Source organism: Myxocyprinus asiaticus, chromosome 17, assembly GCF_019703515.2.
Source record: "Myxocyprinus asiaticus isolate MX2 ecotype Aquarium Trade chromosome 17, UBuf_Myxa_2, whole genome shotgun sequence".
Taxonomy (NCBI): Eukaryota; Metazoa; Chordata; class Actinopteri; order Cypriniformes; family Catostomidae; genus Myxocyprinus; species Myxocyprinus asiaticus.
The window spans coordinates 6,579,811-6,594,189 of NC_059360.1; the positions used below are offsets into that span (position 1 = coordinate 6,579,811).

At 41.2% G+C, this 14,379-nt stretch overlaps 1 pseudogene; it reads left to right on the forward strand.

Moving 5' to 3' along the window:
- Positions 1-14,379, forward strand: part of LOC127454698 (centrosomal protein kizuna-like) — a 50,719-nt pseudogene that overhangs the window by 6,053 nt on the left and 30,287 nt on the right.

A 14,379-nucleotide genomic window follows, 5' to 3' on the forward strand; every position in this document is an offset into this window, starting at 1 on the left:
TGGGTCTTCACACTGCTCCAGTGATCTATTGAAGATCTGTGCGAAGATGGGGGCCAGCTGGTTAGCACAGGATCGAAGACACGCTGGTGAGACGCCATCTGGGCCTGAAGCCTTCCTCGTCTTTTGTTTTCGAAAGATGTGGCTCACATCATCTTCACAGATCTTAAGTGCAGGTTGAGTAGCAGGAGGGGGGAGGAGGGGGATTGCAGGAGGTGTTGGTGTTTGTGTGAAGTGAAGGTCAGAGTGGGTGTGGGGTGTGAGATTGGGCCTTTCAAATCTGCAGTAGAACACATTCAGGTCATCAGCCAGTTATTGGTTCCCTACAGGGTTGGGGGTAGGAGTCCTGTAATTTGTGAGTTGTTTCATCCCACTCCACACTGATGCAGGGTCGTTAGCTGAAAACTTCAGCTTCTCAGAGTATCTTCTTTTAGCCACTCTGATTTCCCTGTTCAGTGTGTTCCTGGCCTGATTGTACAACACTTTATCCCCACCCCTGTAAGCATCCTCTTTGGCCTGACGAAGCTGCCTGAGCTCTGCTGTAAACCAGGTTTGTCATTGTTGAACTTTAAATAAGTCCTAGTAGGAATGCACATATCCTCACAGAAACTGATATATGATGTAACAGTATCTGTGAGCTCATCCAGGTCTGTTGCTGCAGCCTCAAAAACACTCCAATCCATGCAATCGAAGCAGGCTTGTAGTTCCCGCTCTGCTTCATTGGTCCATCTCTTTACAGTCCTTACTACTGGCTTGGTTGATTTTAATTTCTGCCTGTAGGTTGGAAGAAGATAAACCAGACAGTGATCAGAGAGTCCCAAAGCTGCTCTAGGAACAGAGCGATATGCATCCTTTATTGTTGTGTAACAATGATCCAGTATGTTCCTGTCTCTGGTGGGGCATGTGATGTGCTGTTTGTATTTGGGCAGTTCACGTGTGAGATTTGCTTTGTTAAAATCCCCAAGAATAATAATAACTGAGTCCGGGTATTGTTGGTCCATGTCTGTGATTTGATCAGCCAGCTGTTGCAGCGCTGTGTTTATACACGCATTTGGTGCGATATACACACCCACCAGAATAAACGAGGAAAACTCCCGCGGCAAGTAGAAAGGCTTACAGTTAATAAAGAGTGCTTCCAAATTAGGACAGCACATCCTCTTTAACATTGTTACATCTGTACACCAACTTTCATTGATAGAAATGCATGTTCCACCGCCTCTCGTTTTTCCCCATTAACTCCGAGATGCGATCTGCTCCGAACAGCTGGAAGCCTGGCAGATGTAACGCGTTGTCCGGAATGGCTTCACTCAGCCAGGTTTCTGTGAAGCACAAGGCAGCAGAGGTTGAAAAGTCCTTGTTTGTGTGTGTGAGGAGATGTAGTTCATCCGTTTTGTTAGGAAGAGAGCGGAGATTCGCTAAGTGAATACTCGGCAGCGCTGTTCGATATCAGTGCCGACGGAGTTTGACCAGCGCATCGGCACGTCTCCCTCGTCTGCGTTTCTTGAACAGCAGAGCTGCGCCTCCAACTAAAATGTCTAGCAAAACGTCTGAATATTCGAAAACCGGGAAAAGATTGTCTGGTACATGCTGTCAAATGTTCAGCAGTTTGTTAAAACTGACTGGAAAAAGATTACTAAACACAGGACAAACAAACAAAAACAACAAAAGAACTGAGGAGCTCTACACCGAGGCAGCCATCCGCGGCACCATCATGATGATATATATACAGGTGCATCTCAATGAATTAGAACATCGTGGAAAAGTTCATTTATTTCAGTAATTCAACTCAAATTGTGAAACTCGTGTATTAAATAAATTCAATGCACACAGACTGAAGTAGTTTAAGTCTTTGGTTCTTTTAATTATGATGATTTTGGCTCACATTTAACAAAAACCCACCAATTCACTATCTCAACAAATTAGAATATGGTGACATGCCAATCAGCTAATCAACTCAAAACACCTGCAAAGGTTTCCTGAGCCTTCAAAATGGTCTCTCAGTTTGGTTCACTAGGCTACACAATCATGGGGAAGACTGCTGATCTGACAGTTGTCCAGAAGACAATCATTGACACCCTTCACAAGGAGGGTAAGCCACAAACATTCATTGCCAAAGAAGCTGGCTGTTCACAGAGTGCTGTATCCAAGCATGTTAACAGAAAGTTGAGTGGAAGGAAAAAATGTGGAAGAAAAAGATGAACAACCAACCGAGAGAACTGCAGCCTTATGAGGATTGTCAAGCAAAATTGATTCAAGAATTTGGGTGAACTTCACAAGGAATGGACTGAGGCTGGGGTCAAGGCATCAAGAGCCACCACACACAGACGTGTCAAGGAATTTGGCTACAGTTGTCGTATTCCTCTTGTTAAAAATGAGAAACAAGAGACCAAAAAATGCAGATGAGCTGAAGGCCACTGTCAAAGAAACCTGGGCTTCCATACCACCTCAGCAGTGCCACAAACTGATCACCTCCATGCCACGCTGAATTGAGGCAGTAATTAAAGCAAAAGGAGCCCCTACCAAGTACTGAGTACATATACAGTAAATGAACATACTTTCCAGAAGGCCAACAATTCACTAAAAATGTTTTTTTTATTGGTCTTATGATGTATTCTAATTTGTTGAGATAGTGAATTGGTGGGTTTTTGTTAAATGTGAGCCAAAATCATCACAATTAAAAGAACCAAAGACTTAAACTACTTCAGTCTGTGTGCATTGAATTTATTTAATACACGAGTTTCACAATTTGAGTTGAATTACTGAAATAAATGAACTTTTCCACGACATTCTAATTTATTGATATGCACCTGTATATATATATATATATATATATATATATATATATATATATATATATATATATGCTGTTGATAGAGCTCAACTGGAAATTGACCCTTAAACAGTCCTCTAAGCCATGTAATCTTTCTTCCACCACTTACATATACCATGTACATTGTTCCACTTGCACAGCACCCAGGCAGGTTCCTTCTCTCCAGCAAACGGGAATCATCACATAGTGCTGTCATCTTTACAGGTCACCAGACCTCCAGCGGCTCATCAAGACACGATGGCGTCACAACTACGCATTCACCATCTCAGACAGAGCTGATACCTAATCACCCTTCACTCTCTCTGCAACAAAGTGGCCTTTTGATGCACCCCCATGTGTCAAAAGCCAGCGGTGCTGCCGTCTTATCTGATGACATTCTGAACTCCTTGGTGTTTTCCTTGAGGGCGGCCGTGTGAGTGACATGCATGAAAAGCAGATGGAGTCTGATTGTGATGTCTCTCAGTGGCCAGGAGAGCAGCAGATGGAAGAAACTAGACTCACCTCATGCAAACTTGAAGGAAACTGAAGTGTCCTCTCGATCTGTGACTATTAAGAGGCCTGCAGCCATTGTCTCACTAGAGCGGTGTCCAACCCGCAGTCCTTCTCCAGACACCACTGATCCAAGAGATTCCTCACAGTACAGGAATTCTGGAGATGAGGATGAGGTAGTGTCTGCAAAGGATGAAGCTGACTCAGTGCTGAGACATCAAGATCTTCCAGGTGTGAATCTTTTTAATTATTGCAATTCAAGGTTTTTACATAACTTTTCATGCCTCACCAGTATTGTATTATTTTTTGAATGACAAACCCAGCTGATATAAATTATACCTACTCACAGTGCTCTTCTACACATTTTAGATCACTCTAAAAGCAGACGTCCCAGCATTCCTAGATCAGCTGTTAAAATTAATCCAGAGCTCTCAGTGCACACCGACAGTGATATTTCAGTTTTACCAAGTCAGAGTTACCATGGTCATCACATCTGGAGAGATGTTGTAATTTAAGGGCAAAGTGTCATACCCATTCAAGCCAACAGTGGCACACAGTGGAACGCTGATAAAAAAAATTCTGCAAGACCTGACTCTCTCAAACGTCCCGTCAGGTGAGGTTGTTTAGATCGTTTTGCTTCTAAAACAACACACTCTCATGATGAAACTTCATTTGGTCTGTATGTTAATTGTTACTATAATGTCGTATTCAACTCATTTTGAAGTATTACTGTACCCAAGGCTTCATTTTTAAATTAAATGATTTGAAAGTCCTTTTATCATTTACTCATTGCATTATCATTACATTTTTATTTTGTATGCCATTAGGGATAAATGAAGTTTTCAGAATGTCCAAGTTCTGGCTCAAAAATTAGAACATAAAGTAATCCTTTATTTGTGCACTATATTCCATGTCTTGTGATTGCTTTGTCTTTATTTAATGATCATGCTGTAGCAGTCAGATGCCGACCCACACTCATTTTAACATTCAAAACTGCTGTCTCAAGAAGCATCATGACAGCTTTGACATCAGTGGTGTCAGTTGCCAATGGTTTTCACGTGTCTTATAACTGATTGCAACATTTAAATGTTTGGATGTATATTTTTGCTCCTCACACGACTCTATCGTGTGGCTTCGGATGTCTTTGAATGCTGCATGAGTCAATTTGGAATACTTGTAGAGTGCTTTTTTTTTTACAGTGCTTTATTATTGTTCCCTATCTGTCACTCACTCAACGTTGTGTCGATGTAGTGACACTAGGGGTCACTCTGGGGAGCCCCAAACACCTCAAATTGGCGAGTGGAATTTGCATGCCACTCCCCTGAACATACGGGTTTAAACGGAGCTGGGATGCAACCACTCATTCAGATTTTCTCTTCGGAGCCGAGCGGTTCTATTCATCGAAGCTGAATTCATCCGCAAAGTTAATTCACCTCATCTGCTGGATTCTATGCTGCATTTCAGTGGCTTCTCCCCCTCTCAACTTGGTTGAGATGCGAGAGGCTGACAAGGCACGGTTCCTTGATGCCCCCATCTCCCAGGTTGTCCTATTCGGTGACACCGTCAAGGACTTTTCCCAGCAGTTCTCGGCAGTGAAGCAGCAGACGGAGGCCATACAACACATCCTGCCCCGGCGCGGCTCAAGACCCCGCGCCCTGTCTGCTCATCGCTAAGGGTGTCCTCCTGCAACTACAACACCGGCTCCACCGCAGCCCGCCCCCATGGCCTGGCCCCGGCGTGGAGCCCAGCGCAGGAAGCAGACGCCACCCGTCTCACGGCCGGCCGCCAAGAACCTGAGGAAGGCTTCGAAGCGCCCCTGAGACGGGCGACACAGGGGCAAGGAGACCCGCTTCTCTGGAGCTGGTGAGCAGACCACTCCATCCCTGGGTGGAGGGCCAGGAGGAGAATCTTTTGTTTCGTTTTCATTTAACTTTGCCGCATGTCCAAGAGGCTGCGGTACTCAAAAATGCAACAAAAGAGCGTTTTTCTTGTTCCCTGGGTCACATGTCCATTGCGCACAGCTGTCGTCATGACCACTGTCCCATCTTTGCAGGTATGGCACTCTAGCGGCAGTCCCCCCGCCCCTGTGCGCCCAGCTGTGGCACAAACATGCCCACACGGGATTGGGTCCGGTGGACTATGGGGACGAGACTCCTCCTCCCCCCTCTTCGGCCAATCTTATGGTGGGCGGCAGGAGCCAGGTAAGTGCTTCAATGTCCCTGGACTCAGCACAGCCACGGGGCTCGAATCCCCTCGACGTGGTACCTCGAGCTCCGCCGTCCGGTGCGAGCTTTACGCATCTATTTGGATTGCACGCAGAGCCTTAGAAGTTCTGAGCAGCTCTTTGTTTGCTTTGGTGAACAGCGGGAAGGAATTGCTGTCTCCAAACATAGAAAGCCCACTGGGTCATTAACGCCATCACAATGGCTTATCAGGCTCAGGACATGCCACCCCCTGCGCAGTTACGAGCCCACTCCACCAGGAGTATGGTGGCCTCCTGGGCCCTGGCCAGCGGGCTGGGCAACACCCAACACCTTTGCGAGGTTGTACAATCTCCGGGTTGAGCCGGTCTCTTCCCGTGTATTGGCAGGCACGAGCAGGTAAGTTCCGGGACAAACTGGCCAGGTGTACCGCTTGCGCATAGCGCCTTTCCCCTCCCTTGAGGTGAAGACGTGCGCTCTTGACTCCCTGTGTTCACAGACTGTGATCCCTGGATGACTTTCCTCCGTAGCCCTCTGGCAGTTGAGTTTGCGGAGAAACTTGCTGACCGGCCCAGTACGTGCGCTAATGAGCCCCTTTACTGAGGTAGGTGCTCCACATGTGCTGGTTCCCCAAAGGCGACCCCATGTGATATCTTCCGCAAAATCGTTTCCCTGGCGGCAAACTACGTCTTCCTTGGGCAGAGGCCCCTCTGCCTCCAGTCGCCATGCTCTGTAGAAACTCCTCCCCCTTCAGGTAGGACCTACCATGAGACCTCTCCACATGACATACTTCCGACAAGACTCAGTAAGACCATGTGATGTATTCCACTCAAAATACCCCCCCCCCCGAGCGTTGGGGGAGATTACGTGACGGCCTGGTGCGCTGGCTACGAGGCACACAGCAGTCTGCCCGTCACACACCGCCAGTTCACGTAACACAGTTCAGCTAGTTGTGGCGTTTTGTATAGGGACCCCTAGTGTCACTACATCGACACAACGTCGAGTGAGTGACAGATAACGAACATCCTGGTAACCTCTGTTTCCTGATGGAGGGAACGAGACATTGTGTCCCTCTTGCCACAACGCTGAACTACCTGCTGAAATGGCCGGGACCTGGTCTCGGCTCCTCAGCACAAAACCTGAATGATTGGTTGCATACCAGCTCCTTTTATACCCGTATGTCTGGGGGAGTGGCATGCAAATTCCACTCGCCAATTCTCATTGGCCTTTTTTCAAAAAAGCAGAGGTGTTTGGGGCTCCCAAGAGTGACCCCTAGTGTCACTACATCAACACAAAGTCTCGTTCCCTCCATCAGGGAATGGAGGTTACGAAAGTAACCAGGACATTACTGTTCTTGTAAATGCTTGTTAGGTCTTTTATATTGTTGAGAATTGGTTAGGTTTAGGCATAGGGGTGAGGTTAAGTGCTCAAAAATGTCCATATAATATTGTAATGTAACCAATTATTTGGACAAAAAAAAAACGAAAATTTTTTCTGGGGATATTTTTTTTTCTTTCTTTTTTTACGAATAATCTAAAAGTACCAATTCCAGCTATTTTAGCGATTCAAGTTTCTTCAAGTTTACAATTGTGCAGAATTAGTGGCAAAATAAAGAGTATTTTGGTGAGGCTTGCTTCTGTTTCACAAATTTGTTCAATTTTGTTAACTGATTAGTTCAGTGACCCCTTCTGGAAATGTCACTAGGTGGCAACAAATGAGCGTCTTATGTGCCTTGAGTGAGTCAGTGAATCATTTTGAGTCATTCATGACCGAAATCTACCAAGAGACTTTATAGTGTTTAAGCATTAAAAGAACAAAGCAGATCTATAGTCTTTCTTCAGTCTGAGCATTATTTTTCATCCAAAAAGACAACAATAATAATTTAATAATAGTGAGTTTCAATAACGTCCTTACCTTCTCCTTTATTAAAACTTGTATGGCTACAAATCTACTGACTTCAGTATAAGAATTATAAACACAAAGCAGATCTACGGTATCATTTTCCTACAGTAGCCTATTTAAACTGCTGAGCATGGCTTTTATCAGAAAAGACCACAATAACAGACAAATAATAATAATTTTGAGTTCCATTAATGTTTTTCGTCATTGTAAAGCACATTTCACATGAGTTGAGTCGAGGCGTCAACGCTCCATTCAACACCAGCGTCAAGCGCCGCATTGCCCTCCACATGATGAGCATTGCAGAAAGCGTCACAGAGGGGCGATTTTACGAGCTTGCCATGCAATAAAGTGGGAGGTGTGTACAATAAACATTGAAAACATATTTGGAAAAGAGAGAAAAAAGCTTGCAGTTGCTTTGATAGCAGAAAGTAATAAAAGGACTCGTTTATGTTTAGGTCTAAGCGTTTTCTTGGTGAATTTAAATTAGTTCAATAACTTGGGGTCTCTGATATTCGTAAATGATAAGGTAATATTTAATTAAAAGAAATTATGAGACATTCGATGTCTCTTCACAAATTTGGACAGTTTTTAAATATTTCTTGTTGCTTAGTACTCTCAAAGACATTATTGGTGAAGCAAAAACGTGTGTGTGAAAAACACTTTGGTGCAAAGTGATGTCAATTCATAGACTTCAATATATTCTGCAGTGCTGACGCGAGTCATGTGAAAGACCCTTAACGCGTATAAATATCAGTCACTTTTGCACATTAATCATTGCTCTTCACAATCACAAAAGTGACCGATTATGGTTTCAAAATGGCAAATGTATCCGAAAGGTGAGGAGTTTGGATCCCTGAAATTACTATATATATATATATATATATATATATATATATATATATATATATATATATAAAATTTCTTTTTATAATTATTTTTTTTTATGCATTTATATATTTTGTGGAATTTGATAAATGTCCACGGCACACCTGACAATCTTTCAAGGCACAGTAGTTGGGAAACACTGGCTGTATAAAAACTGTCAAAACTACCCTACATGGAACTGACGATGGGTCCTGCTGAATGTTTGCCCCCAAAATGATTAACCTCATTACCAATGGGATCACAGCCTCCCTCTTATTTTTATTTAAGTATTGAAGGTGGCACTAATTATTACAATAAAGGAGAGTTTGTGATGTTAAAACACTACATTTAGCTGTAATTGCCATTAGCTTCTGCAGATTTCAGATTTACTAAAGCATTTTTATTGCATTAGTGTGCCCTGTCTTGTGACTGATGTGTTAAATTTAATGGAGTAAAATGCTTGTAGAGCATTTTCTTATAACTGCATTATATCTTATATTTGACATTTGGGATCCATTAACATAGCCTAGGGCTTTCAGTGTATGCAGTTTTTCTGTACTGTTATGTTAAGTGAAATCAGTGCTGTTTTGAAGAGCGGAAGCTAATGTAGTCGACACATCATACATACACTGGGGTTTCTACTAAAAGTAGAAGCCACAAAATTGAGGGGTTATTTCTCTGTGTATGGTTTTGTTGGGAGGGGGAAGTGTGTACAGGGGTGTACAGATATAATGAACTGCTGTCCTGCTCACTTAGTGGGGCTCAGTTTGGCTTTAGGTAGACTTGTAAGGAAGGCTCAGACCCCGATTCCAGCATTATTGGCCTAATCCCAGATAATGCTGTAACAGAGCAATTTTCTCCTCGGGAGATTTGACCAAGTCCCAGTATTTCTTCACTTCATAGAGTGGTCTGAAAAATGGGGGTGTGGGCATCACCAATGCTGCAGGAAGTAATGGTACTGCAGGTCACAACAAGTGGTAGATTTGCATGATGTGCATGGACAAACAATTAGATATACACAAAATGGCATTAACAGCTGCAGCAATTGCATGTTTCACAGAACATACGTATGAACACCTTGCACAAATTAAAATATTAAAATATAAAAACTGTTTAGTAAGCTTACAGTGTTTCTAAAAATATGTTATGCACATATAGAGTAAATTGCTGGACCTTTGCATTTGTTCTCTGCCTTAGAAATATACAGTATATATTCCCTTAAACTTCCTTTATTTGGGCATTAAGATGTGATTGGAATTTGAAGTGCACAAAATCAAATAACCGCGGTCAGATGATTATTTAATAAGCATGACAATACAACATGATTGCGAGTGTGATATTGCTTTTAAACGACAGTTCAACGAACAAGTAAATAAATAAGTTGGGAAAAACTAAGGACTGGCTCAAGAAAACACTTGTGTGTAGAACTTCTTTCTTACACCACAGGATCTGCTGTTGCTACTATACAGAGAGCAGGTCTAAATGATTAACAGCAATACACATACACTAGGGATGGGCATTTTGGTCATTTTGTCTTCTCGAGTACTCGGACTAATTAGGGGCAATGACATGGATATAACTGTATATATAATAACATGTCTGACAAATGTGGCTGCTGCATTGCGGTCTTGTTGTTCCAGTGTATTGTCTATTCGTTATTATAGGCTGTTATAAAATAATCTGTTACAAAATGTACAAAATGTTGCATAATAAAAATATAATGCATCATATTTTGTCATTATGTGAAGATTCGCTTCCCAACTCAATGAAAGAATGTGCACAACGCATGTCTGTCTGAGCCGTCTATTTTCAAATCACGGTTGGCTTAACAGGAGACGCCATAACCATCGCGTTTTTAACATGCATGTTAAGTTGACTTCAGTTTTGAAGATGCTGCATTCTGTTCCATTTAGCTGCACTCTGTCTAGCTGTTTGAAACACTCGCAGCGTGTTGAGTCCACTGCCACATGCCTGGTGTGTGTGTGTTTGTCTCCCCAAGTGTTCGCTCCTGTGGGGAAAGCCGTGATGCTCCGTATTGTTGTTGCTGTGATGATTCATGAAGCACTCCATTCAACTCTTGAGTCGGAATTTCCACCTTTCAACCGAGGAAAGTGCAACGGAATGACACTCTGTGTCGGATTTCTAACTTCTAACTAACCCTTCTTCTAACTAAGCGGAAATCTTCAACTCCCATTTCGTCGAGATGCAGGTGTATGTTACATTATGCAAACATTACAGAACCCAGGGCAGGGAGGTTTACAGTCAGTTACAAACATTCACTTTTATTAAATAATGACCATTAACAAGTCAAAGCTCTAACATTAAATGATAATAAAACATGTTTAGCCAATGTTTTGCAGTGACAGTTGTTCAAAACACGGTTAATGACTCTCTTTTTTGATTATCGTAACGATAGCATTGTAGGGCCATATATCAATTTGGTTGCTATGAGACGTCTCTGACAATCAGGGTACCCCTCAAAATCACAACGTAATCAGTCTCAAAATTTAAAATAAGCATTTTGACATGTTTGTGTTTAGTTGTCAGGTAATTGACTTTTCACTTCATTCGAAATTCAATGACATTCTAGATCATTGCTATGACTTCTTATGAAGAAAGTATTCAACAGTTTTGGCTGATATTGCTATTCAATGGTTGTATACATGTATTTCTGACTAAAGCGAGTGATCATGTCTTGTTTTCAGAGGCTCACCACTCTCCCCTCACCCTCATAAACAAACCTAATTTCTCCACTGAATGATGTTGTTTGTAAGGATTGTGTTCACTGCCACTAAATGAAATAATTCTTCAAGACTACATTAGGTTACATAAGTCAGGACAATTCAAGTCATTTTATTTGTATAGCGCCTTCCACAACACACATCGTTTTAAAGCAGCTTTACAGAAAATCATGCATTAACAGAAAATGAAACTGTAATATCTATAATGTCTTAGAGTCATCATTGTGTAGTTTGATAAAATACGATTGTGAATTGTGTTTAAAAATAAGTAATTAAATAATAATTTGTAACAGGGTTAAAATGAGAAAAGAGGAGGCGGGAACCGGATGAACCATCAAAGTAATATTTTAATAAAAACATAAACAAAAAGACACAAACATAAACACACACATGGCAGCTACGTGTGGCTCTCTCTCTCTCGAACTGCCACATCTGGCTGCCTTTATCCCTCTCCTCGGCTGATTAGTCCGATTTGGGGCTAGGCATGCATTGTCATGGCCCAGCCCGCCCTCCTCCTCGTCACATAATTGTATTTAGAAACCCAGTGAGCAAGCCGAAAGCGACTGTGGCAAGGAACACAAAACTCCATAAGATGTTGGTTAATGGAGAAAAATAACCTTGGGAGAAACCAGGCTCACTGTGGGGGCCAGTTCCCCTCTGGATAACATCATGAATATAATGCCAATATTACTTATGTGTAGTGCAAGTCATGGTTTAAAATTATTAAACTAAGTGTTAAGGGTCAGTGTTTAAACAAAGATTTTGTAAGAACTGTAAGATTAATGACTAAAGTTTATCCTGGATTAACTGCAGAAGTTCACATAGATGCATTGTCCTTTGTTAGTTGGCTGATGAAGGGTTTTGTTGGCAATTAATTGATAGTCTATGTATTCAATTACAAGAGTGTAGACCATCCTTAGACCAAGGTGGACCTAAACCATGCTAATGCAAGTCCACAAATGCCAACATAATTCTCTAGTGTATTCAAGAGAATGTCGTGATCTATTGTGTCGAAGGCATCACTATGATCTAAAAGCACTAGAAGTGAAATGCAACCACGATCAGATGATAAGAGCAAGTCATTTGTAACTCTGATAAGTGCAGTCTCTGTACTGCGATGGGGCTTAAATCCTGACTGATATTGTTAATATATACTATTTCTCTGTAGAAATGAACATAGTTGGGAGGACACTACCTTTTCTAGTATTTCTGACATAAACAGGAGATTTGAAACTGGCCTATAATTAGCCTGTTCTCCAGGATCAAGTTGTGGCTTCTTAATAAGCGGTTTGATAACTGCCATTTTAAAGTTTCTTGGGACATGTCCTAAGGATAGCGAGGAGTTAATAATATCAAGAAGAGGTTCTGAGATTATATAATACCTCTTTTAAGAGCTTAGTTGGTATTGGATCTAACATACATGTTGTGGCTTTTGATGTTTCGACAAGTTTTGTTAGCTCTTCTTGACCTATGACATGGTCATGGGGAGACTGTTTCTAAGGTACTGTGACAGATGATTGCATAATTCCAATTTTATTTCTGATTATTTCAATTTTATCAGTAAATAAATTCATGAAGTCATTGCTATTGTGCTGCGATGGAATATCTGGTTCAGATATTTACTTTACCATTTACTTTATGAGCTATAATACAGAAGAAAAATTGTTATCAGTGAATGTTGAAAACAAAATTTAATCAGGGCTCGACATTAACACTTGTCCACTTGTCCGGGACAAGTGGATTTTTGAAGGGGCAAGTGAAAGAGAATTTTACTTGCCTGACCGGACAAGCAGACTGATTAAAACATCAATAATGAAACAAATAACCAGCTATATTTGTACTATGCTAGGCCTGTGTCACTTATTAGAAATTTCATATTCTTATTTTGCTGTTGAAAGTAATCCAGAGCACGTAATTTTATAATTCGCTAGCGATCTAGTAACAGCTGTGCCTTGTTTGATTGACAGGCGGCGTATGTGTGTGTGCTGAACATGCTTGCGCTAATGCGCCTGAACGGTCAAATACATTTCAAAATTCTGCCAAAATGCCCATCTTGGTGAGGTATTCATGTAAACACAATGAGTTATGTCTAAAGTGAATGTAAACAGTGGCGAAAAAAGCAGATTTGTATTAAAATGTCGGACTTGTAAGTGTAAATGTAAGCTAATAGACCTGCTGCTGTCTAGTGTGTCATTATAATAATCAAACATCCAGAACAAGTAAATGAAAAAAAAAACACTGCTCTTGATTGGGTAACTTTAGTAGCTTTAAAAATTATTTATGTATTATAATCATACAGTGAAGACCAGTAGTAGTTTTATGTTGCATTTCATTCTGAATGTTTACTTGAATACTTGATAGCCTTCTGCTGTTGAAAACTTTTAAAGCTGTTAAAAAAGCACTGAATTTTCTTAATTTGTATTTTTTGTTCTATTAATTTTAATTTTTTCTATTCATTGCTGTTTATTGCTATTTTATTACTGACTGTTTACTAGTCTTGAATAATTACTTACGAACTTGAAACCACTACCGACTACTGAAATTTTGGTGTTGTGAAAAAGTATTGTATAATACATGGGCAGTGATAATTGTACTAATTACTGTGTATGTGTTGTCTGTATTGTGGCAGTGTTTTGTGGTGTTTTGGTTACCTTTGATTGCTGCCTTGCTCTGATTGGTTGCTGGACAGAGAGCTTGAGGATAAAGCTGTAGAGTTAACTTACTTCGGGGAGGCCTTTTGTCTCCAGGCTGCTGAGATGGGTTTCTCCTTCCGCAGCAGCAGCAGCAGCTGTTGTATTATACTAAGTGTTTCCTCAACTTATTTTAGTTGTTACCTGTTGTTATTGTACAACCTGTTGTTTATGGTACAACCTGTTGCTTATTGAAGTAATGGTGGTGAGTATTGATTCTTTGTTTCATATTTTTAGATATTGATACTCGCAGAGACTCCTTAGTTCATTGTTTATCTTTTTTTGTTCCTTTTGGAAGCCGTAGGGAGGAGGATACCATTTTTGTTGTTGACCATGTTTTCTCGTGTTTTTGGTTTAGAGAGGGAGTAAGGAAAGCGTTTTGTTAATTTTAATTTTGTTTTGTTAAGGTTAGAAAGTACTCCTTAAAATTAGACAGAAGGAAATTATGTTTGTTTTGTCCTGGTCCCCTTCTGAAGCCTTTTTAAGCTTCCCTTTTTTGTGTGTGTGTGAACTTGTAAGTAAATTTGATTTGATTTGGGTGATCTTTGTGACAGCGCTGGGACAGGAGAGGATACCTCTTTAGCTGCCCAAGTTATTTTTATGAATTTCTGTTATTTCCTTGTTACCCCCTTCTCAACCCTAGACGGGGAGGGACGTAACATTAC